The 25,738-nt window shown below is 54.4% G+C and overlaps 1 long non-coding RNA gene across 1 annotated transcript; it reads left to right on the forward strand.

The window, feature by feature from the left end:
- The first annotated feature begins 20,261 nt into the window (after nt 1–20,261).
- On the forward strand, nt 20,262–20,843 carry LOC138354052 (uncharacterized). Its single transcript, XR_011223407.1, has 2 exons — nt 20,262–20,381; nt 20,765–20,843. It is a non-coding gene; the product is annotated as an uncharacterized lncRNA (long non-coding RNA).
- The last annotated feature ends 4,895 nt before the right edge of the window (nt 20,844–25,738 follow it).

Raw genomic sequence — 25,738 nt, forward strand, 5'->3', positions numbered from 1 at the left:
TGGCTGGTGTGAGACTGGTGGTGTCACATGCTGGCTGGTGTGTGACTGGTGGTGTCACATGCTGGCTGGTGTGTGACTGGTGGTGTCACATGCTGGCTGGTGTGAGACTCGTGGTGTCACATGCTGGCTGGTGTGTGACTGTTGGTGTCACATGCTGGCTGGTGTGACTGGTGGTGTCACATGCTGGCTGGTGTGAGACTGGTGGTGTCCTATGCTGGCTGGTGTGAGACTCGTGGTGTCACATGCAGGCTGCTGTGAGACTGGTGGTGTCACATGCTGGCTGGTGTGTGACTGGTGGTGTCACATGCTGGCTGGTGTGACTGGTGGTGTCACATGCTGGCTGGTGTGAGACTGGTGGTGTCCTATGCTGGCTGGTGTGAGACTGGTGGTGTCACATGCTGGCTGCTGTGAGACTGGTGGTGTCACATGCTGGCTGGTGTGAGACTGGTGGTGTCTCATGCTGGCTGGTGTGTGACTGGTGGTGTCACATTCTGGCTGGTGACTGGTGATGTCCCATGCTGGCTGGTATGTGACTGGTGGTGTCACATGATAACTGGTGTGAGACTGGTGGTGTCACATGCTGGCTGCTGTGAGACTGGTGGTGTCACATGCTGGCTGGTGACTGGTGGTGTCACATGCTGGCTGGTGTGTGACTGGTGTTGTCACATGCTGGGTGGTGTGAGACTGGTGGTGTCCCATGCTGGGTGGTGTGAGACTGGTGGTGTCACATGCTGGCTGATGGTGTCACATGCTGGCTGGTGGTGTCACATGCTTGCTGGTGTGAGACTGGTGGTGTCACATGCTGGCTGGTGCGAGACTGAAGGTGTCACATACTGGCTGGTGTGAGACTGGTGTCACATGCTGGCTGGTGGTTTCAAATGCTGGCTGGTGGTGTCACATGCTGGCTGGTGGTGTCACATGCTGGATGGTGGTGTCACATGCTAGCTGGTGGTGTAACATGCTGGCTGGTGTGACTGGTGGTGTCACATGCTGGCTGGTGTGAGACTGGTGGTGTCACATGCTGGCTGTTGTGAGACTGGTGGTGTCACATGTGGGAACCGACCTGTGAGTTTTATATTTATTTAATTTATATACTTCGATAGCAATTTGTATAATGATAAGTGGACTGTATTTCTGCAATAATCTCTTAATCTCACAAATCGATCCTCTACACATTAGGGGGGTTTATTAAATTAATATATGCAGCCAATCAAACTACAGGAATAGACTACATACATTGAAAAGGTTCCTTATCTTATAGTACAGCAGGTTAGTCCACCAGGTATAACTAGGGTGTTGACACCAAATTATCCTCTTTGAGGCAGCTTCCATCACCCAGTAACTGGTGCACAAAGTCTTGCATCCTCGTCTTGACCTGTCAAAAGTGCGCTAGCTGTGAAGCCAGAATCCTATATATGACAAGCTATATCAGAGAAAACTGTACATGGAACATTAAAGACCTGGCTTAATTACCTTTAGTTTGAGGCTTCCACGTGATCTAACCGGGTCACCCTATATCCTGACATTAATGGCCATAAATGAATGATAAACGGGTTTCGGATAGACACTTAACTTGAATTTGTAGACAGCGTGTTGACAATGGTACACCTTTGGTTTCCATAACACTACGTCCAAGTAAATTTAACAGGAGCCGAATTTGCTCCCGTGTGAGCCTCTGGTCTCAGTATAAACAATGGCTGCCCTCCTTCCTCACTCTGACGCCTGGCCTACATTGTCCACATTTCAGAAAGTGATAGAAGGGTCACATTTACTCTACTTTAATATTGATAATTAAGTTAATTTATATAAGATGTTTTATGATGGTAAAGTCCAAAGACTAATGTATTTAAGAACAATTCCCAGCAGAATAGCTGGTGAATTATAATAGTATGTGGTGATGATATCCCGTTTTCTATAGACGGTAATTCCACTACAAGTTACGTTTTCTATGGGTAACTTGTTTATAATACAGCTATTATCTGTATGATTATTAAATGGTGTCGGATTTTCCGACATCACATGCTGGCTGGTGTGTGACTGGTTGTGTCACGTGCTGGCTGGTGTGTGACTGGTGGTGTCACATGCTCTCTGGTGTGTGACTGGTGGTGTCACATGCTGGCTGGTGTGAGACTGGTGGTGTCACATGCTGCCTGGTGTGTGACTGGTGGTGTCACATGCTGGCTGGTGGTGTCACATGCTGGCTGGTGGTGTCACGTGCTGGCTGGTGTGACTGGTGGTGTCACATGCTGGCTGGTGTGAGACTGGTGTTGTCACATGCTGGCTGGTGTGAGACTGGTAGTGTCACAAGCTGGCTGCTGTGAGACTGGTGGTGTCACCTGCTGGCTGGTGTGAGACTGGTGGTGTCATATGCTGGCTGGTGTGTGACTGGTGGTGTCACATGCTGGCTGGTGACTGGTGATGTCACCTGCTGGCTGGTGTGAGACTGGTGGTGTCACATACTGGCTGGTGTATGACTGGTGGTGTCACATGCAGGCTGGTGACTGGTGGTGTCACATGCTGGCTGGTGTGTGACTGGTGGAGTCCCATGCTGCGTGGTGTGAGACTGGTGGTGTCACATGCTGGCTGGTGGTGCCACATGCTGGCTGGTGTGATACTGGTGGTGTCATATGCTGGCTGGAGCAAGACTGAAGGTGTCACATGCTGGCTGGTGGTGTCACATGCTGGTTGGTGTGCGACTGGTGGGTTCACATGCTGGCTGGTGTGAGACTGGTGTCACATGCTGGCTGGTGGTGTCACATTCTGGCTGGTGGTGTCGCATGCTGGCTGGTGTGACTGGTGGTGTCACATGCTGACTGGTGTGTGACTGGTGGTGTCACATGCTGGCTGGTGTGTGACTGGTGGTGTCACATGCTGGCTGGTGTGTGACTGGTGGTGTCACATGTTGGCTGGTGGTATCACATGCTGGCTGGTGTTAGACTGGTGGTGTCACTTGCTGGCTGGTGTGAGACTGGTGGTGTCACATGCTGGCTGGTGTGAGACTGGTGGTGTCTCATGCTGGCTGGTGTGTGACTGGTGGTGTCACATTCTGGCTGGTGACTGGTGGTGTCCCATGCTGGCTGGTATGTGACTGGTGGTGTCACATGATAACTGGTGTGAGACTGGTGGTGTCACATGCTGGCTGCTGTGAGACTGGTGGTGTTACATGCTGGCTGGTGACTTGTGGTGTCACATGCTGGCTGGTGTGTGACTGGTGTTGTCACATGCTGGGTGGTGTGAGACTGGTGGTGTCCCATGCTGGGTGGTGTGAGACTGGTGATGTCACATGCTGGCTAGTCTTGTCACATGCTGGCTGGTGTGAGACTGGTGTCACATGCTGGCTGTTGTGTGACTGGTGGTGTCACATGCTGGTTGGTGTGCGACTGGTGGTGTCTCATGCTGGCTGGGGTGAGACTGGTGTCACATGCTGGCTGGTGGTGTCACATGCTGGCTGGTGTGAAGGGTGGTGGCACATGCTGGCTGGTGTGAGACTGGTGGTGTCACAAGCTCGCTGGTGTGAGACTGGTGGTGTCACATGCTGGCTGGTGTGTGACTGGTGGTGTCACATCCTGGCTGGTGTGTGACTGGAGGTGTCACATGCTGGCTGGTGTGTGACTGGTGGTGTCACATGCTAGCTGGTGTGAGACTGGTGGTGTCACAAGCTGGCTGGTGTGTGACTTTGTGGTGTCACATGCTGCCTGGTGACTGGTGGTGTCACATGCTGGCTGGTATGTGACTGGTGGTGTCACATGATGGCTGGTGTGAGACTGGTGGTGTCAGATGCTGGCTGCTGTGAGACTGGTGGTGTCACATGCTGGCTGGTGACTGGTGGTGTCACATGCTGGCTGGTGTGTGACTGGTGGTCTCAAATGCTGGGTGGTGTGAGACTGGTGGTGTCACATGCTGGCTGGTGGTGTCACATGCTGGCTCGTGTGTGACTGGTGGTGTCACATGCTGGCTGGTGTGAGACTGGTGGTGTCACAAGCTGGCTGGTGTGTGACTGGTGGTGTCACATGCTGCCTGGTGAATGGTGGTGTCACATGCTGGCTGGTATGTGACTGGTGGTGTCACATGATGGCTGGTGTGAGACTGGTGGTGTCACATGCTGGCTGCTGTGAGACTGGTGGTGTCACATGCTGGCTGGTGACTGGTGGTGTCACATGCTGGCTGGTGTGTGACTGGTGGTGTCAAGTGCTGGGTGGTGTGAGACTGGTGGTGTCACATGTTGGCTGGTGTGAGACTGGTGGTGTCACATGCTGGCTGGTTGTTTCACATGCTGGCTGGTGCCAGACTGAAGGTGTCACATGCTGGCTGGTGTGAGACTGGTGTCACATGCTGGCTGGTGTGTGACTGGTAGTGTCACATGCTGGCTGGTGTGCGACTGGTGGTGTCACATGCTGGCTGGTGTGTGACTAATGGTGTCACATGCTGGCTGGTGATTGACTGGTGGTGTCACATGCTGGCTGGTGTGTGACTGATGGTGTCACATGTTGGCTGGTGGTGTCACATGCTGGCTGGTGTGTGACTGGTGGTGTCACATGCTGGCTAGTGTGAGACTGGTGGTGTCACATGCTGGCTGGTGTGAGACTGGTGGTGTCACATGCTGGCTGGTGTGAGACTGGTGGTGTCACATGCTGGCTGGTGTGTGACTGGTGGTGTCACATGCTGGCTGGTGTGTGACTGGTGGTGTCACATGCTGGCTGGTGTGTGACTGGTGGTGTCACATGTTGGCTGGTGGTGTCACATGCTGGCTGGTGTGACTGGTGGTGTCACATGCTGGCTGGTGTGTGACTGGTGGTGTCACATGCTGGCTGGTGTGTGACTGGTAGTGTCACATGCTGGCTGGTGTGTGACTGGTGGTGTCACATGTTGGCTGGTGGTGTCACATGCTGGCTGGTGTTAGACTGGTGGTGTCACATGCTGGCTGGTGTGAGACTGGTGGTGTCACATGCTGGCTGGTGAAACTGGTGGTGTCACATGCTGGCTGGTGTCACATGCTGGCTGGTGTGTGACTGGTGGTGTCACATGCTGGCTGGTGTGAAACTCGTGGTGTCACATGCTGGCTGGTGTGTGACTGGTGGTGTCACATGCTGGCTGGTGTGTGACTGGTGGTGTCACATGCTGGCTGGTGTGTGACTGGTGGTGTCACATGTTGGCTGGTGGTGTCACATGCTGGCTGGTGTTAGACTGGTGGTGTCACATGCTGGCTGGTGTGAGACTGGTGGTGTCACATGCTGGCTGGTGAGACTGGTAGTGTCACATGCTGGCTGGTGTGAGACTGGTGGTGTCACAAGCTGGCTGGTGTGTGACTAGTGGTGTCACATGCTGGCTGGTGTGTGACTGGTGGTGTCACATGCTAGCTGGTGTGAGACTCGTGGTGTCACATGCTGGCTGGTGTGTGACTGGTGGTGTCACATGCTGGCTGGTGTGACTGGTGGTGTCACATGCTGGCTGGTGTGAAACTGGTGGTGTCACATGCTGGCTGCTGTGAGACTGGTGGTGTCACATGCTGGCTGCTGTGAGACTGGTGGTGTCTCATGGTGGCTGGTGTGTGTCTGGTGGTGTCACATTCTGGCTGGTGACTGGTGGTGTCCCATGCTGGCTGGTATGTGACTGGTGGTGTCACATGATAACTGGTGTGAGACTGGTGGTGTCACATGCTGGCTGCTGTGAGACTGGTGGTGTTACATGCTGGCTGGTGACTTGTGGTGTCACATGCTGGCTGGTGTGTGACTGGTGTTGTCACATGCTGGCTGGTGGTTTCACATGCTGGCTGGTGCGAGACTGAAGGTGTCACATGCTGGCTGGTGTGAGACTGGTGTCACATGCTGGCTGGTGTGTGACTGGTAGTGTCACATGCTGGCTGGTGTGCGACTTGTGGTGTCACATGCTGGCTGGTGTGTGACTAATGGTGTCACATGCTGGCTGGTGATTGACTGGTGGTGTCACATGCTGGCTGGTGTGTGACTGATGGTGTCACATGTTGACTGGTGGTGTCACATGCTGGCTGGTGACTGGTGGTGTCACATGCTGGCTGGTGTGTGACTGGTGGTCTCAAATGCTGGGTGGTGTGAGACTGGTGGTGTCACATGCTGGCTGGTGGTGTCACATGCTGGCTCGTGTGTGACTGGTGGTGTCACATGCTGGCTGGTGTGAGACTGGTGGTGTCACAAGCTGGCTGGTGTGTGACTGGTGGTGTCACATGCTGCCTGGTGAATGGTGGTGTCACATGCTGGCTGGTATGTGACTGGTGGTGTCACATGATGGCTGGTGTGAGACTGGTGGTGTCACATGCTGGCTGCTGTGAGACTGGTGGTGTCACATGCTGGCTGGTGACTGGTGGTGTCACATGCTGGCTGGTGTGTGACTGGTGGTGTCAAGTGCTGGGTGGTGTGAGACTGGTGGTGTCACATGTTGGCTGGTGTGAGACTGGTGGTGTCACATGCTGGCTGGTTGTTTCACATGCTGGCTGGTGCCAGACTGAAGGTGTCACATGCTGGCTGGTGTGAGACTGGTGTCACATGCTGGCTGGTGTGTGACTGGTAGTGTCACATGCTGGCTGGTGTGCGACTGGTGGTGTCACATGCTGGCTGGTGTGTGACTAATGGTGTCACATGCTGGCTGGTGATTGACTGGTGGTGTCACATGCTGGCTGGTGTGTGACTGATGGTGTCACATGTTGGCTGGTGGTGTCACATGCTGGCTGGTGTGTGACTGGTGGTGTCACATGCTGGCTAGTGTGAGACTGGTGGTGTCACATGCTGGCTGGTGTGAGACTGGTGGTGTCACATGCTGGCTGGTGTGAGACTGGTGGTGTCACATGCTGGCTGGTGTGTGACTGGTGGTGTCACATGCTGGCTGGTGTGTGACTGGTGGTGTCACATGCTGGCTGGTGTGTGACTGGTGGTGTCACATGTTGGCTGGTGGTGTCACATGCTGGCTGGTGTGACTGGTGGTGTCACATGCTGGCTGGTGTGTGACTGGTGGTGTCACATGCTGGCTGGTGTGTGACTGGTAGTGTCACATGCTGGCTGGTGTGTGACTGGTGGTGTCACATGTTGGCTGGTGGTGTCACATGCTGGCTGGTGTTAGACTGGTGGTGTCACATGCTGGCTGGTGTGAGACTGGTGGTGTCACATGCTGGCTGGTGAAACTGGTGGTGTCACATGCTGGCTGGTGTGTGACTGGTGGTGTCACATGCTGGCTGGTGTGTGACTGGTGGTGTCACATGCTGGCTGGTGTGAAACTCGTGGTGTCACATGCTGGCTGGTGTGTGACTGGTGGTGTCACATGCTGGCTGGTGTGTGACTGGTGGTGTCACATGCTGGCTGGTGTGTGACTGGTGGTGTCACATGTTGGCTGGTGGTGTCACATGCTGGCTGGTGTTAGACTGGTGGTGTCACATGCTGGCTGGTGTGAGACTGGTGGTGTCACATGCTGGCTGGTGAGACTGGTAGTGTCACATGCTGGCTGGTGTGAGACTGGTGGTGTCACAAGCTGGCTGGTGTGTGACTAGTGGTGTCACATGCTGGCTGGTGTGTGACTGGTGGTGTCACATGCTAGCTGGTGTGAGACTCGTGGTGTCACATGCTGGCTGGTGTGTGACTGGTGGTGTCACATGCTGGCTGGTGTGACTGGTGGTGTCACATGCTGGCTGGTGTGAAACTGGTGGTGTCACATGCTGGCTGCTGTGAGACTGGTGGTGTCACATGCTGGCTGCTGTGAGACTGGTGGTGTCTCATGGTGGCTGGTGTGTGTCTGGTGGTGTCACATTCTGGCTGGTGACTGGTGGTGTCCCATGCTGGCTGGTATGTGACTGGTGGTGTCACATGATAACTGGTGTGAGACTGGTGGTGTCACATGCTGGCTGCTGTGAGACTGGTGGTGTTACATGCTGGCTGGTGACTTGTGGTGTCACATGCTGGCTGGTGTGTGACTGGTGTTGTCACATGCTGGCTGGTGGTTTCACATGCTGGCTGGTGCGAGACTGAAGGTGTCACATGCTGGCTGGTGTGAGACTGGTGTCACATGCTGGCTGGTGTGTGACTGGTAGTGTCACATGCTGGCTGGTGTGCGACTTGTGGTGTCACATGCTGGCTGGTGTGTGACTAATGGTGTCACATGCTGGCTGGTGATTGACTGGTGGTGTCACATGCTGGCTGGTGTGTGACTGATGGTGTCACATGCTGGCTGGTGTGTGACTGGTGGTGTCACATGCTGGCTAGTGTGAGACTGGTGGTGTCACATGCTGGCTGGTGTGAGACTGGTGGTGTCACATGCTGGCTGGTGTGAGACTGGTGGTGTCACATGCTGGCTGGTGTGTGACTGGTGGTGTCACATTCTGGCTGGTGTGTGACTGGTGGTGTCACATGCTGGCTGGTGTGTGACTGGTGGTGTCACATGTTGGCTGGTGGTGTCACATGCTGGCTGGTGTGACTGGTGGTGTCACATGCTGGCTGGTGTGTGACTGGTGGTGTCACATGCTGGCTGGTGTGTGACTGGTAGTGTCACATGCTGGCTGGTGTGTGACTGGTGGTGTCACATGTTGGCTGGTGGTGTCACATGCTGGCTGGTGTTAGACTGGTGGTGTCACATGCTGGCTGGTGTGAGACTGGTGGTGTCACATGCTGGCTGGTGAAACTGGTGGTGTCACATGCTGGCTGGTGTGTGACTGGTGGTGTCACATGCTGGCTGGTGTGTGACTGGTGGTGTCACATGCTGGCTGGTGTGAAACTCGTGGTGTCACATGCTGGCTGGTGTGTGACTGGTGGTGTCACATACTGGCTGGTGTGTGACTGGTGGTGTCACATGCTGGCTGGTGTGTGACTGGTGGTGTCACATGTTGGCTGGTGGTGTCACATGCTGGCTGGTGTTAGACTGGTGGTGTCACATTCTGGCTGGTGTGAGACTGGTGGTGTCACATGCTGGCTGGTGAGACTGGTAGTGTCACATGCTGGCTGGTGTGAGACTGGTGGTGTCACAAGCTGGCTGGTGTGTGACTAGTGGTGTCACATGCTGGCTGGTGTGTGACTGGTGGTGTCACATGCTAGCTGGTGTGAGACTCGTGGTGTCACATGCTGGCTGGTGTGTGACTGGTGGTGTCACATGCTGGCTGGTGTGACTGGTGGTGTCACATGCTGGCTGGTGTGAAACTGGTGGTGTCACATGCTGGCTGCTGTGAGACTGGTGGTGTCACATGCTGGCTGCTGTGAGACTGGTGGTGTCTCATGGTGGCTGGTGTGTGTCTGGTGGTGTCACATTCTGGCTGGTGACTGGTGGTGTCCCATGCTGGCTGGTATGTGACTGGTGGTGTCACATGATAACTGGTGTGAGACTGGTGGTGTCACATGCTGGCTGCTGTGAGACTGGTGGTGTTACATGCTGGCTGGTGACTTGTGGTGTCACATGCTGGCTGGTGTGTGACTGGTGTTGTCACATGCTGGCTGGTGGTTTCACATGCTGGCTGGTGCGAGACTGAAGGTGTCACATGCTGGCTGGTGTGAGACTGGTGTCACATGCTGGCTGGTGTGTGACTGGTAGTGTCACATGCTGGCTGGTGTGCGACTGGTGGTGTCACATGCTGGCTGGTGTGTGACTAATGGTGTCACATGCTGGCTGGTGATTGACTGGTGGTGTCACATGCTGGCTGGTGTGTGACTGATGGTGTCACATGTTGGCTGGTGGTGTCACATGCTGGCTGGTGTGTGACTGGTGGTGTCACATGCTGGCTAGTGTGAGACTGGTGGTGTCACATGCTGGCTGGTGTGAGACTGGTGGTGTCACATGCTGGCTGGTGTGAGACTGGTGGTGTCACATGCTGGCTGGTGTGTGACTGGTGGTGTCACATTCTGGCTGGTGTGTGACTGGTGGTGTCACATGCTGGCTGGTGTGTGACTGGTGGTGTCACATGTTGGCTGGTGGTGTCACATGCTGGCTGGTGTGACTGGTGGTGTCACATGCTGGCTGGTGTGTGACTGGTGGTGTCACATGCTGGCTGGTGTGTGACTGGTAGTGTCACATGCTGGCTGGTGTGTGACTGGTAGTGTCACATGTTGGCTGGTGGTGTCACATGCTGGCTGGTGTTAGACTGGTGGTGTCACATGCTGGCTGGTGTGAGACTGGTGGTGTCACATGCTGGCTGGTGAAACTGGTGGTGTCACATGCTGGCTGGTGTGTGACTGGTGGTGTCACATGCTGGCTGGTGTGTGACTGGTGGTGTCACATGCTGGCTGGTGTGAAACTCGTGGTGTCACATGCTGGCTGGTGTGTGACTGGTGGTGTCACATGCTGGCTGGTGTGTGACTGGTGGTGTCACATGCTGGCTGGTGTGTGACTGGTGGTGTCACATGTTGGCTGGTGGTGTCACATGCTGGCTGGTGTTAGACTGGTGGTGTCACATGCTGGCTGGTGTGAGACTGGTGGTGTCACATGCTGGCTGGTGAGACTGGTAGTGTCACATGCTGGCTGGTGTGAGACTGGTGGTGTCACAAGCTGGCTGGTGTGTGACTAGTGGTGTCACATGCTGGCTGGTGTGTGACTGGTGGTGTCACATGCTAGCTGGTGTGAGACTCGTGGTGTCACATGCTGGCTGGTGTGTGACTGGTGGTGTCACATGCTGGCTGGTGTGACTGGTGGTGTCACATGCTGGCTGGTGTGAAACTGGTGGTGTCACATGCTGGCTGCTGTGAGACTGGTGGTGTCACATGCTGGCTGCTGTGAGACTGGTGGTGTCTCATGGTGGCTGGTGTGTGTCTGGTGGTGTCACATTCTGGCTGGTGACTGGTGGTGTCCCATGCTGGCTGGTATGTGACTGGTGGTGTCACATGATAACTGGTGTGAGACTGGTGGTGTCACATGCTGGCTGCTGTGAGACTGGTGGTGTTACATGCTGGCTGTTGTGTGACTGGTGGTGTCACATGCTGGTTGGTGTGCGACTGGTGGTGTTTCATGCTGGCTGGTGTGAGACTGGTGTCACATGCTGGCTAGTGTGAAGGGTGGTGGCACATGCTGGCTGGTGAGTGACTGGTGGTGTCACGTGTTGGCTGGTGGTGTCACATGATGGCTGGTGTTAGACTGGTGGTGTCACATGCTGGCTGGTGTGAGACTGGTGGTGTCACATGCTGGCTGGTGAGACTGGTGGTGTCACATGCTGGCTGGTGTGAGACTGGTGGTGTCACATGCTGGCTGGTGAGACTGGTGGTGTCACATGCTGGCTGGTGTGAGACTGGTGGTGTCACATGCTGGCTGGTGTGTGACTAGTGGTGTCACATGCTGGCTGGTGTGAGACTCGTGGTGTCACATGCTGGCTGGTGTGTGACTGGTGGTGTCACATGCTGGCTGGTGTGTGACTGGTGGTGTCACATGCTAGCTGGTGTGTGACTGGTGGTGTCACATGTTGGCTGGTGGTGTCACATGCTGGCTGGTGTGAGACTGGTGGTGTCACATGCTGGCTGGTGTGTGACTAGTGGTGTCACATGCTGGCTCGTGTGTGACTGGTGGTGTCACATGCTGGCTGGTGTGAGACTCGTAGTGTCACATGCTGGCTGGTGTGTGACTGGTGGTGTCACATGCTGGCTGGTGTGACTGGTGGTGTCACATGCTGGCTGGTGTGAGACTGGTGGTGTCACATGCTGGCTGGTGTGAGACTGGTGGTGTCACATGCTGGCTTCTGTGAGACTGGTGGTGTCACATGCTGGCTGGTGTGAGACTGGTGGTGTATCATGGTGGCTGGTGTGTGTCTGGTGGTGTCACATTCTGGCTGGTGACTGGTGGTGTCTAATGCTGGCTGGTATGTGACTGGTGGTGTCACATGCTGGCAGCTGTGAGACTGGTGGTGTTACATGCTGGCTGGTGACTTGTGGTGTCACATGCTGGCTGGTGTGTGACTGGTGTTGTCACATGCTGGGTGGTGTGAGACTGGTGGTGTCCCATGCTGGGTGGTGTGAGACTGGTGATGTCACATGCTGGCTGGTGGTGTCACATGCTGGCTGGTCTGAGACTGGTGTCACATGCTGGCTGTTGTGTGACTGGTGGTGTCACATGCTGGTTGGTGTGCGACTGGTGGTGTCTCATGCTGGCTGGTGTGAGACTGGTGTCACATGCTGGCTGGTGGTGTCACATGCTGGCTGGTGTGAAGGGTGGTGGCACATGCTGGCTGGTGTGAGACTGGTGGTGTCACATGCTCGCTGGTGTGAGACTGGTGGTGTCACATGCTGGCTGGTGTGTGACTGGTGGTGTCACATCCTGGCTGGTGTGTGACTGGAGGTGTCACATGCTGGCTGGTGTGTGACTGGTGGTGTCACATGCTAGCTGGTGTGAGACTGGTGGTGTCACAAGCTGGCTGGTGTGTGACTTTGCGGTGTCACATGCTGCCTGGTGACTGGTGGTGTCACATGCTGGCTGGTATGTGACTGGTGGTGTCACATGATGGCTGGTGTGAGACTAGTGGTGTCAGATGCTGGCTGCTGTGAGACTGGTGGTGTCACATGCTGGCTGGTGACTGGTGGTGTCACATGCTGGCTGGTGTGTTACTGGTGGTGTCAAATGCTGGGTGGTGTGAGACTGGTGGTGTCACATGCTGGCTGGTGGTGTCACATGCTGGCTGGTGTGTGACTGGTGGTGTCACATGCTGGCGGGTGTGAGACTGGTGGTGTCACAAGCTGGCTGGTGTGTGACTGGTGGTGTCACATGCTGCCTGGTGAATGGTGGTGTCACATGCTGGCTGGTATGTGACTGGTGGTGTCACATGATGGCTGGTGTGAGACTGGTGGTGTCACATGCTGGCTGCTGTGAGACTGGTGGTGTCACATGCTGGCTGGTGACTGGTGGTGTCACATGCTGGCTGGTGTGTGACTGGTGGTGTCAAGTGCTGGGTGGTGTGAGACTGGTGGTGTCACATGCTGGCTGGTGTGAGACTGGTGGTATCACATGCTGGCTGGTGGTGTCACATGCTGGCTGGTGCGAGACTGAAGGTGTCACATGCTGGCTGGTGTGAGACTGGTGTCACATGCTGGCTGGTGTGTGCCTGGTAGTGTCACATGCTTTCTGGTGTGCGACTGGTGGTGTCACATGCTGGCTGGTGTGTGACTGGTGGTGTCACAAGCTGGCTGGTGAATGACTGGTGGTGTCACATGCTGGCCGGTGTGTGACTGATGGTGTCACATGTTGGCTGGTGGTGTCACATGCTGGCTGGTGTGCGACTGGTGGTGTCACATTCTGGCTGGTGACTGGTGGTGTCACATGCTGGCTGGTATGTGACTGGTGGTGTCACATGCTGGCTGGTGTGAGACTGGTGGTGTCACATGCGGGCTGCTGTGAGACTGGTGGTGTCACATGCTGGCTGGTGACTGGTGGTGTCACATGCTTGCTTTTGTGTGACTGGTGGTGTCACATGCTGGCTGGTGTGAGACTGGTGGTGTCACATGCTGGCTGGTGGCATGTGACACCACCAGTCACACACCAGTTATCATGTGACACCACCAGTCACATACCAGCCAGCATGGGACACCACCAGTCACCAGCCAGAATGTGACACCACCAGACACACACCAGCCACCATGAGACACCACCAGTCTCACAGCAGCCAGCATGTGACACCACCAGTTTCACAGCAGCCAGCATGTGACACCACCAGTTTCACACCAGCCAGCATGTGACACCACCAGTCTCACACCAGTTATCATGTGACACCACCAGTCACATACCAGCCAGCATGGGACACCACCAGTCACCAGCCAGAATGTGACACCACCAGACACACACCAGCCACCATGAGACACCACCAGTCTCACAGCAGCCAGCATGTGACACCACCAGTTTCACAGCAGCCAGCATGTGACACCACCAGTTTCACACCAGCCAGCATGTGACACCACCAGTCACACCAGCCAGCATGTGACACCACCAGTCACACACCAGCCAGCATGTGACACCACGAGTCTCACACCAGCTAGCATGTGACACCACCAGTCACACACCAGCCAGCATGTGACACCACTAGTCACACACCAGCCAGCTTGTGACACCACCAGTCTCACACCAGCCAGCATGTGACACTACCAGTCTCACCAGCCAGCATGTGACACCACCAGTCTCACACCAGCCAGCATGTGACACCACCAGTCTAACACCAGCCAGCATGTGACACCACCAGCCAACATGTGACACCACCAGTCACACACCAGCCAGCATGTGACACCACCAGTCACACACCAGCCAGCATGTGACACCACCAGTCACACACCAGCCAGCATGTGACACCACGAGTTTCACACCAGCCAGCATGTGACACCACCAGTCACACACCAGCCAGCATGTGACACCACCAGTCACACACCAGCCAGCATGTGACACCACGAGTTTCACCAGCCAGCATGTGACACCACCAGTCTCACACCAGCCAGCATGTGACACCACCAGTCTAACACCAGCCAGCATGTGACACCACCAGCCAACATGTGACACCACCAGTCACACACCAGCCAGCATGTGACACTACCAGTCACACACCAGCCAGCATGTGACACCACCAGTCACACACCAGCCAGCATGTGACACCACCAGTCACACCAGCCAGTATGTGACACCACCAGCCAACATGTGACACCACCAGTCACACACCAGCCAGCATGTGACACCACCAGTCACACACCAGCCAGCATGTGACACCACCAGTCACACACCAGCCAGCATGTGACACCACCAGTCTCACACCAGCCAGCATGTGACACCACCAGTCTCACACCAGCCAGCATGTGACACCACCAGTCTCACACTAGCCAGCATGTGACACCACCAGTCACACACCAGCCAGCATGTGTCACCACCAGCCAACATGTGACACCATCAGTCACACACCAGCCAGCATGTGACACCACCAGTCAATCACCAGCCAGCATGTGACACCATTAGTCACACACCAGCCAGCATGTGACACCACCAGTCGCACACCAGCCAGCATGTGACACTACCAGTCACACACCAGCCAGCATGTGACACCAGTCTCACACCAGCCAGCATGTGACACCTTCAGTCTCGCACCAGCCAGCATGTGAAACCACCAGCCAGCATGTGACAACACCAGTCACACACCAGCCAGCATGTGACACCACAAGTCACCAGCCAGCGTGTAACACCACCAGTCTCACAGCAGCCAGCATGTGACACCACCAGTCTCACACCAGTTATCATGTGACACCACCAGTCACATACCAGCCAGCATGGGACACCACCAGTCACCAGCCAGAATGTGACACCACCAGACACACACCAGCCACCATGAGACACCACCAGTCTCACAGCAGCCAGCATGTGACACCACCAGTCTCACAGCAGCCAGCATGTGACACCACCAGTTTCACACCAGCCAGCATGTGACACCACCAGTCACACCAGCCAGCATGTGACACCACCAGTCACACACCAGCCAGCATGTGACACCACGAGTCTCACACCAGCTAGCATGTGACACCACCAGTCACACACCAGCCAGCATGTGACACCACTAGTCACACACCAGCCAGCTTGTGACACCACCAGTCTCACACCAGCCAGCATGTGACACTACCAGTCTCACCAGCCAGCATGTGACACCACCAGTCTCACACCAGCCAGCATGTGACACCACCAGTCTAACACCAGCCAGCATGTGACACCACCAGCCAACATGTGACACCACCAGTCACACACCAGCCAGCATGTGACACCACCAGTCACACACCAGCCAGCATGTGACACCACCAGTCACACACCAGCCAGCATGTGACACCACGAGTTTCACACCAGCCAGCATGTGACACCACCAGTCACACACCAGCCAGCATGTGACACCACCAGTCACACACCAGCCAGCATGTGACACCACCAGTTTCACCAGCCAGCATGTGACACCACCAGTCTCACACCAGCCAGCATGTGACACCACCAGTCTAACACCAGCCAGCATGTGACACCACCAGCCAACATGTGACACCACCAGTCACACACCAGCCAGCATGTGACACTACCAGTCACACACCAGCCAGCATGTGACACCACCAGTCACACACCAGCCAGCATGTGACACCACCAGTCACACCAGCCAGCATGTGACACCACCACCCAACATGTGACACCACCAGTCACACACCAGCCAGCATGTGACACCACCAGTCACACACCAGCCAGCATGTGACACCACCAGTCACACACCAGCCAGCATGTGACACCACCAGTCTCACACCAGCCAGCATGTGACACCACCAGTCTCACACCAGCCAGCATGTGACACCACCAGTCTCACACTAGCCAGCATGTGACACCACCAGTCACACACCAGCCAGCATGTGATACCACCAGCCAACATGTGACACCATCAGTCACACACCAGCCAGCATGTGACACCACCAGTCAATCACCAGCCAGCATGTGACACCATTAGTCACACACCAGCCAGCATGTGACACCACCAGTCGCACACCAGCCAGCATGTGACACTACCAGTCACACACCAGCCAGCATTTGACACCAGTCTCACACCAGCCAGCATGTGACACCTTCAGTCTGGCACCAGCCAGCATGTGAAACCACCAGCCAGCATGTGACACCACCAGTCTCACACCAGCCAACATGTGACACCACCAGTCTCACACCACCCAGCACTTGACACCACCAGTCACACACCAGCCAGCATGTGACACCACCAGTCACCAGCCAGCATGTGACACCACCAGTCTCACAGCAGCCAGCATGTGACACCACCAGTCTCACACCAGCCATCATATGACACCACCAGTCACATACCAGCCAGCATGTGACACCACCATTCACCAGGCAGCATGTGACACCACCAGTCACACACCAGCCAGCTTGTGACACCACCAGTCTCACACCAGCCAGCATGTGACACCACCAGTCACACACGAGCCAGCATGTGACACCACCAGCCAGCATGTGACACCACCAGTCTCACACCACCCAGCATTTGAGACCACCAGTCACACACCAGCCAGCATGTGACACCACCAGTCACCAGCCAGCATGTGACACCACCAGTCTCACAGCAGCCAGCATCTGACACCACTAGTCTCACACCAGCCATCATGTGACACCACCAGTCACATACCAGCCAGCATGTGACACCACCAGTCACCAGGCAGCATGTGACACCACAAAGTCACACACCAGCCAGCTTGTGACACCACCAGTCTCACACCAGCTAGCATGTGACACCACCAGTCACACACCAGCCAGCATGTGACACCTCCAGTCACACACCAGCCAGGATGTGACACCACCAGTCACACACCAGCCAGCATGTGACACCACCAGTCTCACACCAGCGAGCTTGTGACACCACCAGTCTCACTCCAGCCAGCATGTGCCACCACCCTTCACACCAGCCAGCATGTGACACCACCAGCCAGCATGTGACACCAGTCTCACCCCAGCCAGCATGAGACACCACCAGTCGCACACCAACCAGCATGTGACACCACCAGTCACACAACAGCCAGCATGTGACACCAGTCTCACACCAGCCAGCATGTGACAAGACCAGCCAGCATGTGACATCACCAGTCTCACACCACCCAGCATGGGACACCACCAGTCTCACACCACCCAGCATGTGACAACACCAGTCACACACCAGCCAGCATGTGACACCACAAGTCACCAGCCAGCATGTAACACCACCAGTCTCACAGCAGCCAGCATGTGACACCACCAGTCTCACACCAGTTATCATGTGACACCACCAGTCACATACCAGCCAGCATGGGACACCACCAGTCACCAGCCAGAATGTGACACCACCAGTCACACACCAGCCAGCATGAGACACCACCAGTCTCACACCAGCCAGCATGTGACACCACCAGTCTCACACCAGCCAGCAAGTGACACCACCAGCCAGCATGTGATACCACCAGCCAACATGTGACATCACCAGTCACACACCAGCCAGCATGTGACACCACCAGTCACACACCAGCCAGCATGTGACACCACCAGTCACACACCAGCCAGCATGTGACACCACCAGTCACGCCAGCCAGCATGCGACACCACCAGCCAGAATGTGACACCACCAGCCAGCATGTGACACCAGTCTCACACCAGCCAGCATGTGAAATCACCAGTCGCACACCAACCAGCATGTGACACCACCAGCCAGCATGTGACACCTTCAGTCTTGCTCCAGCCAGCATATGACACCACCAGTATCACACCAGCCAGCATGTGGCACCACCAGCCAGCATGTGACACCACCAGTCTCACACCACGCAGCATGGGACTCCACCAGTCACACACCAGCCAGCATGTGACACCACCAGTCACCAGCCTGCATGTGACACCACCAGTCATACACCAGCCAGTATGTGACACCACCAGTCTCACACCAGCCAGCAGGTGACATCACCAGTCACCAGCCAGCATGTGACACCACCAGTCACACACCAGCCAGCATATGACACCACCAGTCTCACACCAGCCAGCAGGTGACACCACCAGTCTCACAGCAGCCAGCTTGTGACACTACCAGTCTCACACCAGCCAGCATGTGACAACACCAGTCTCACACCAGCCAGCATGTGACACCACCAGTCACACCAGCCAGCACGTGACACCACCAGCCAGCATGTGACACCACCAGCCAGCATGTGACACCACCAGTCACACACCAGGCAGCATGTGACACCACCAGTCTCACACCAGCCAGCATGTGACACCACCAGTCACACACCAGAGAGCATGTGACACCACCAGTCACACACCAGCCAGCACGTGACACAACCAGTCACACACCAGCCAGCATGTGATGTCGGAAAATCCGACACCATTTAATAATCATACAGATAATAGCTGTATTATAAACAAGTTACCCATAGAAAACGTAACTTGTAGTGGAATTACCGTCTATAGAAAACGGGATATCATCACCACATACTATTATAATTCACCAGCTATTCTGCTGGGAATTGTTCTTAAATACATTAGTCTTTGGACTTTACCATCATAAAACATCTTATATAAATTAACTTAATTATCAATATTAAAGTAGAGTAAATGTGACCCTTCTATCACTTTCTGAAATGTGGACAATGTAGGCCAGGCGTCAGAGTGAGGAAGGAGGGCAGCCATTGTTTATACTGAGACCAGAGGCTCACACGGGAGCAAATTCGGCTCCTGTTAAATTTACTTGGACGTAGTGTTATGGAAACCAAAGGTGTACCATTGTCAACACGCTGTCTACAAATTCAAGTTAAGTGTCTATCCGAAACCCGTTTATCATTCATTTATGGCCATTAATGTCAGGATATAGGGTGACCCGGTTAGATCACGTGGAAGCCTCAAACTAAAGGTAATTAAGGGGGCTTATCATCGCAAAAATTCGGAAAAATCGAATCTTTTTGAAAAATTTATAAAAATACTACAACGTTCTGGCAACACTTTGGCGCAAACCCGAGAATGTTATGATATAAATTAAAGTATTTATGGTACATTTCCATGCGTAATTGTGCAGAATCCGGTGCCCCGCGGCTGTGGCGCGCCAAGAGTATTGCGTCATATGTTCTAAAGGTCAATTTTTTCGTAATAACGTCGGAAATAACTCTGTATATATGACAACAAATATACACTCAATGGCAACCGTCTGCTAGTGCAGGTGGGTGAGACTACCAGTCACATGTTGTGTCCTGTTGAGAGTGGAGGGTGTTGATGCGCGCTCCATTTTTGCTCCTGGAATCTCGCTTTTGTAGCGTCTAGCGCACAATGACCTATAAACGGAAGGGTCTGAATGCAAGAGTAGCCAATTTGACACGCGGTCGCCGTCGTTGGCTGGAAAGGAGAGACGCTGTAACACAAGGGAGGTTATTATCAAGTGAAGCCCTCCCCTCCTCACCTGTGAGAGGCATGACGCAGCAGCCACACCCTGCTTCGACCCTCCTCACACATCCTCAACCCCTCGATGTGTATGGACCGGCCACGACAGTGCCATCTACATCTGGTGTGGCAGTGCCATCTACATCTACTGCTGTGGCTGGTGTGGCAGTGCCGTCTACATCTGGTGTGACAGTGCCATCTACATCTGGTGTGGCAGTGCCATCTACATCTGGTGTGGCAGTGCCATCTACATCTACTGCTGTGACTGGTGTGGCAGTGCCGTCTACATCTGGTGTAAGTCATACAAGTCGAAGTCTGGTAATATGTATGTGCAGGATATATATATGTATATATATATTTTTTTTTTCAATTTTTTTTTTTCGTTTGTTATCAGGGGATGTGCATGGAACTTGCACACTTTGCTCAATGGATGCCTATCTGCAAGGGTGCCAATTATGAACGAAATCGGTCGATGACACACTCGACTACAGGTGGCCGAACTTTGATCTTATTTTACTCAGGTAAGTAATTTACAACTTCAAGGTGTTTCTCAGCTTTCATTTATTAATCAATTTACATGCAAATTACACCTTATATGTAGAGTTTGTGCTTCTACAATCCTATTGAGACATTTTAGTCCAAAGTCCATTTGTTGATTTTATAAAAATTTATAAACATCAAATATTGCATATTTTTGGAAGGGTAACTTTGAATAATTATATTATTGCACTAAACACTTTTTTTGATAAAACTGCTCAATAGAATCCTTTATTATGTGCTAAATGTAATATCTGATTGTTATAGAAATATTTTTGTTGACACATGTGTTCCCTGAAATTATTTGAAAATGTTGAAAATTCGTTGCATAATACGTTGTGTATTTTTTTTCTCCTTTTCTGTTTAGGGTGTGATGCTGAAACTTGGACCAGTTGCAGCTCTTTCTATAACCATTTCATAAATAAATTTATAAACAAATTGAACAATTTTTACGAAACCCGTAATATGCCCCCTTAAGCCAGGTCTTTAATGTTCCATGTACAGTTTTCTCTGATATAGCTTGTCATATATAGGATTCTGGCTTCACAGCTAGCGGACTTTTGACAGGTCAAGACGAGGATGCAAGACTTTGTGCACCAGTTACTGGGTGATGGAAGCTGCCTCAAAGAGGATAATTTGGTGTCTACACCCTAGTTATACCTGGTGGACTAACCTGCTGTACTATAAGATAAGGAACCTTTTCAATGTATGTAGTCTATTCCTGTAGTTTGATTGGCTGCATATATTAATTTAATAAACCCCCCTAATGTGTAGAGGATCGATTTGTGAGATTAAGAGATTATTGCAGAAATACAGTCCACTTATCATTATACAAATTGCTATCGAAGTATATAAATTAAATAAATATAAAACTCACAGGTCGGTTCCCACATGTGACACCACCAGTCTCACAACAGCCAGCATGTGACACCACCAGTCTCACACCAGCCAGCATGTGACACCACCAGTCACACCAGCCAGCATGTGACACCACCAGCTAGCATGTGACACCACCATCCAGCATGTGACACCACCAGCCAGCATGTGACACCACCAGCCAGCATTTGAAACCACCAGCCAGCATGTGACACCAGTCTCACACCAGCCAGTATGTGACACCTTCAGTCTCGCACCAGCCAGCATGTGACACCACCAGTCTCACACCAGCAAGCATGTGACACCACCAGCCAGCATGTGACACCACCAGCCAGCATGTGACACCACCAGTCTCACACCACCCAGCATGGGACACCACCAGTCTCACACTACCCAGCATGTGACAACACCAGTCACACACCAGCCAGCATGTGACACCACCAGTCACCAGCCAGCATGTGACACCACCAGTCTCACAGCAGCCAGCATGTGACACCACCAGTCTCACACCAGTTATCATGTGACACCACCAGTCACATACCAGCCAGCATGGGACATCACCAGTCACCAGCCAGAATGTGACACCACCAGTCACACACCAGCCAGCATGAGACACCACCAGTCTCACACCAGCCAGCATGTGACACCACCAGTCTCACAGCAGCCAGCATGTGACACCACCAGTCTCACACCAGCCAGCATAGGACACCACCAGTCTCACACCAGCCAGCATGTGACACCACCAGTCTCACAGCAGCCAGCATGTGACACCACCAGTCTCACACCAGCCAGCATAGGACACCACCAATCTCACACCAGCCAGCATGTGACACCACCAGTCACACCAGCCAGCATGTGACACCACCAGTCACACACCAGCCAGCATGTGACACCACCAGTCTCACAGCAGCCTGCATGTGACACCACGAGTCTCACACCAGCCAGCATAGGACACCACCAGTCTCACACCAGCCAGCATGTGACACCACCAGTCACACCAGCCATCATGTGACACCACCAGTCACACACCAGCCAGCATGTGACACCACGAGTCTCACACCAGCCAGCATGTGACACCACCAGTCACACACCAGCCAGCATGTGACACCACCAGTCACACACCAGCCAGCATGTGACACCACCAGTCTCACACCAGCCAGCATGTGACACCACCAGTCTCACACCAGCCAGCATGTGACACCACCAGTCTCAAACCAGCCTTGCATGTGACACCACCAGTCTCACACCAGCCAGCATGTGACACCACCAGCCAACATGTGACACCTCCAGTCACACTCCAGCCAGCATGTGACACCACCAGTCACACACCGGCCAGCATGTGACTCCACCAGTCACACACCAGCCAGCATGTGACACCACCAGTCTCACACCAGCCAGCATGTGACACCACCAGTCACACACCAGCAAGCATGTGACACCACCAGTCACACACCAGCCAGCATGTGACACCACCAGTCACACCAGCCAGCATGTGACACCACCAGCCAGAATGTGACACCACCAGCCAGCATGTGACACCAGTCTCACACCAGCCAGCATGTAAAACCACCAGTCGCACACCAAGCAGCATGTGACACCACCAGTCACACAGCAGCCAGCATGTGACACCACCAGTCTCACACCAGCCAGCATGTGCCACCACCAGTCTCACACCACCCAGCATGGGACACCACCAGTCACACACCAGCCAGCATGTGACACCACCAGTCACCAGCCTGCATGTGACACCACCAGTCACACACCAGACAGCATGTGACACCACCAGTCTCACACCAGCCAGCAGGTGACACCACCAGTGACCAGCCAGCATGTGACACCACCAGTCACACACCAGCCAGCATGTGACACCACCAGTCTCACACCAGCCAGCAGGTGACACCACCAGTCTCACAGGAGCCAGCTTGTGACACCACCAGTCTCACACCAGCCAGCATGTGACACCACCAGTCTCACACCAGCCAGCATGTGACACCACCAGTCACACCAGCCAGCACGTGACACCACCAGCCAGCATGTGACACCTCCAGCCAGCATGTGACACCACCAGCCAGCATGTGACACCACCAGTCACACACCAGCCAGCATGTGACACCACCAGTCTCACACAAGCCAGCATGTGACACAACCAGTCACACACCAGCCAGCATGTGACACCACCAGTCACACACCAGCCAGCATGTGACACCACCAGTCACACACCAGCCAGCATGTGACACCACCAGTCTCACAACAGCCAGCATGTGACACTACCAGTCTCACACCAGCCAGCATGTGACACCACCAGTCACACCAGCCAGCATGTGACACCACCAGCCGGCATGTGACACCACCAGCCAGCATGTGGCACCACCAGCCAGCATGTGACACCAGTCTCACACCAGCCAGCATGAGACACCACCAGTCGCACACCAACTAGCATGTGATACCACCAGTCACACACCAGCCAGCATGTGACACCAGTCTCACACCAGCCAGCATGTGACACCTTCAGTCTCGCACCAGCCAGCATGTGACACCACCAGTCTCACATCAGCCAGCATGTGACACCACCAGCCATCATGTGACACCACCAGTCTCACACCACCCACCATGGGACACCACCAGTCTCACACCAGCCAGCATATGACACCACCAGCCAGCATGTGACACCAACAGTCATACACCAGCCAGCATGTGACACCACCAGTCTCACACCACCCTGCATGTGACACCACCAGTCACACACCAGCCAGCATGTGACACCACCAGTCACTAGCCAGCATGTGACACCACCAGTCTCACAGCAGCCAGCATGTGACACCACCAGTCTCACACCAGCCATCATGTGACACCACCAGATACATACCAGCCAGCATGTGACACCACCAGTCACCAGGCAGCATGTGACACCACCAGTCACACACCAGCCAGCATGTGACACCAGCAGTCTCACACCAGCCAGCATGTGACACCACCAGTCTCACAGCAGCCAGCATGTGACACCACCAGTCTCACACCAGCCAGCATGTGACACTACCAGTCTCACACCAGCCAGCATGTGACACCACCAGTCACGCCAGCCAGCAAGTGACACCACCAGCCAGCATGTGACACCACCAGCCAGCATGTGACACCACCAGTCACACACCAGCCAGCATGTGAAACCACCAGTCTCACACCAGCGAGCATGTGACACCCCCAGTCACACACCAGCCAGCATGTGACACCACCAGTCACACACCAGCCAGCATGTGACACCACCAATCACACACCAGCCAGCATGTGACACCACCAGTCTCACACCAGCCAGCATGTGACACCACCAGTCTCACACCAGCCAGCATGTGACACCACCAGTCTCACACCAGCCAGCATGTGACACCACCAGTAACACACCATCCAGCATGTGACACCACCAGCCAACATGTGACACCATCAGTCACACACCAGCGAGCATGTGACACCACCAGTCATACACCACCCAGCATGTGACACCACCAGTCGCACACCAGCCAGCATGTGACACCACCAGTCACACACCAGCCAGCATGTGACACCAGTCACACACCAACCAGCATGTGACACCTTCAGTCTCGCACCAGCCAGCATGTGACACCACCAGTCTCACACCAGCCAGCATGTGAAACCACCAGCCAGCATGTGACACCATCAGTCTCACACCAGCCAGCATGTGTCACCACCAGTCTCACACCAGCCAGCATGTGACACCACCAGTCACACAAAAGCAAGCATGTGACACCACCAGTCACCAGCCAGCATGTGACACCACCAGTCTCACAGCAGCCAGCATGTGACACCACCAGTCTCACACCAGCCAGCATGTGACACTACCAGTCTCACACAGCCAGCATGTGACACCACCAGTCACACCAGCCAGCATGTGACACCACCAGCCAACATGTGACACCACCAGTCACACACCAGCCAGCATGTGACACCACCAGTCATACACCACCCAGCATGTGACACCACCAGTCGCACACCAGCCAGCATGTGGCACCACCAGTCACACACCAGCCAGCCTGTGACACCAGTCACACACCAACCAGCATGTGACACCTTCAGTCTCGCACCAGCCAGCATGTGACACCACCAGTCTCACACCAGCCAGCATGTGAAACCACCAGCCAGCATGTGACACCATCAGTCTCACACCAGCCAGCATGTGACACCACCAGTCACACACCAGCCAGCATGTGACACCACCAGTCACCAGCCAGCATGTGACACCACCAGTCTCACAGCAGCCAGCATGTGACACCACCAGTCTCACACCAGCCATCATGTGACACCACCAGTTACATACCAGCCAGCATGTGACACCACCAGTCACCAGGTAGCATGTGACACCACCAGTCTCACACCAGCCATCATGTGACACCACCAGTTACACACCAGCCAGCATGTGACACCACCAGTCTCACACCAGCCAGCATGTGACACC

The sequence above is a fragment of the Procambarus clarkii genome, chromosome 61 (assembly GCF_040958095.1).
Source record: "Procambarus clarkii isolate CNS0578487 chromosome 61, FALCON_Pclarkii_2.0, whole genome shotgun sequence".
Classification (NCBI taxonomy): domain Eukaryota; kingdom Metazoa; phylum Arthropoda; class Malacostraca; order Decapoda; family Cambaridae; genus Procambarus; species Procambarus clarkii.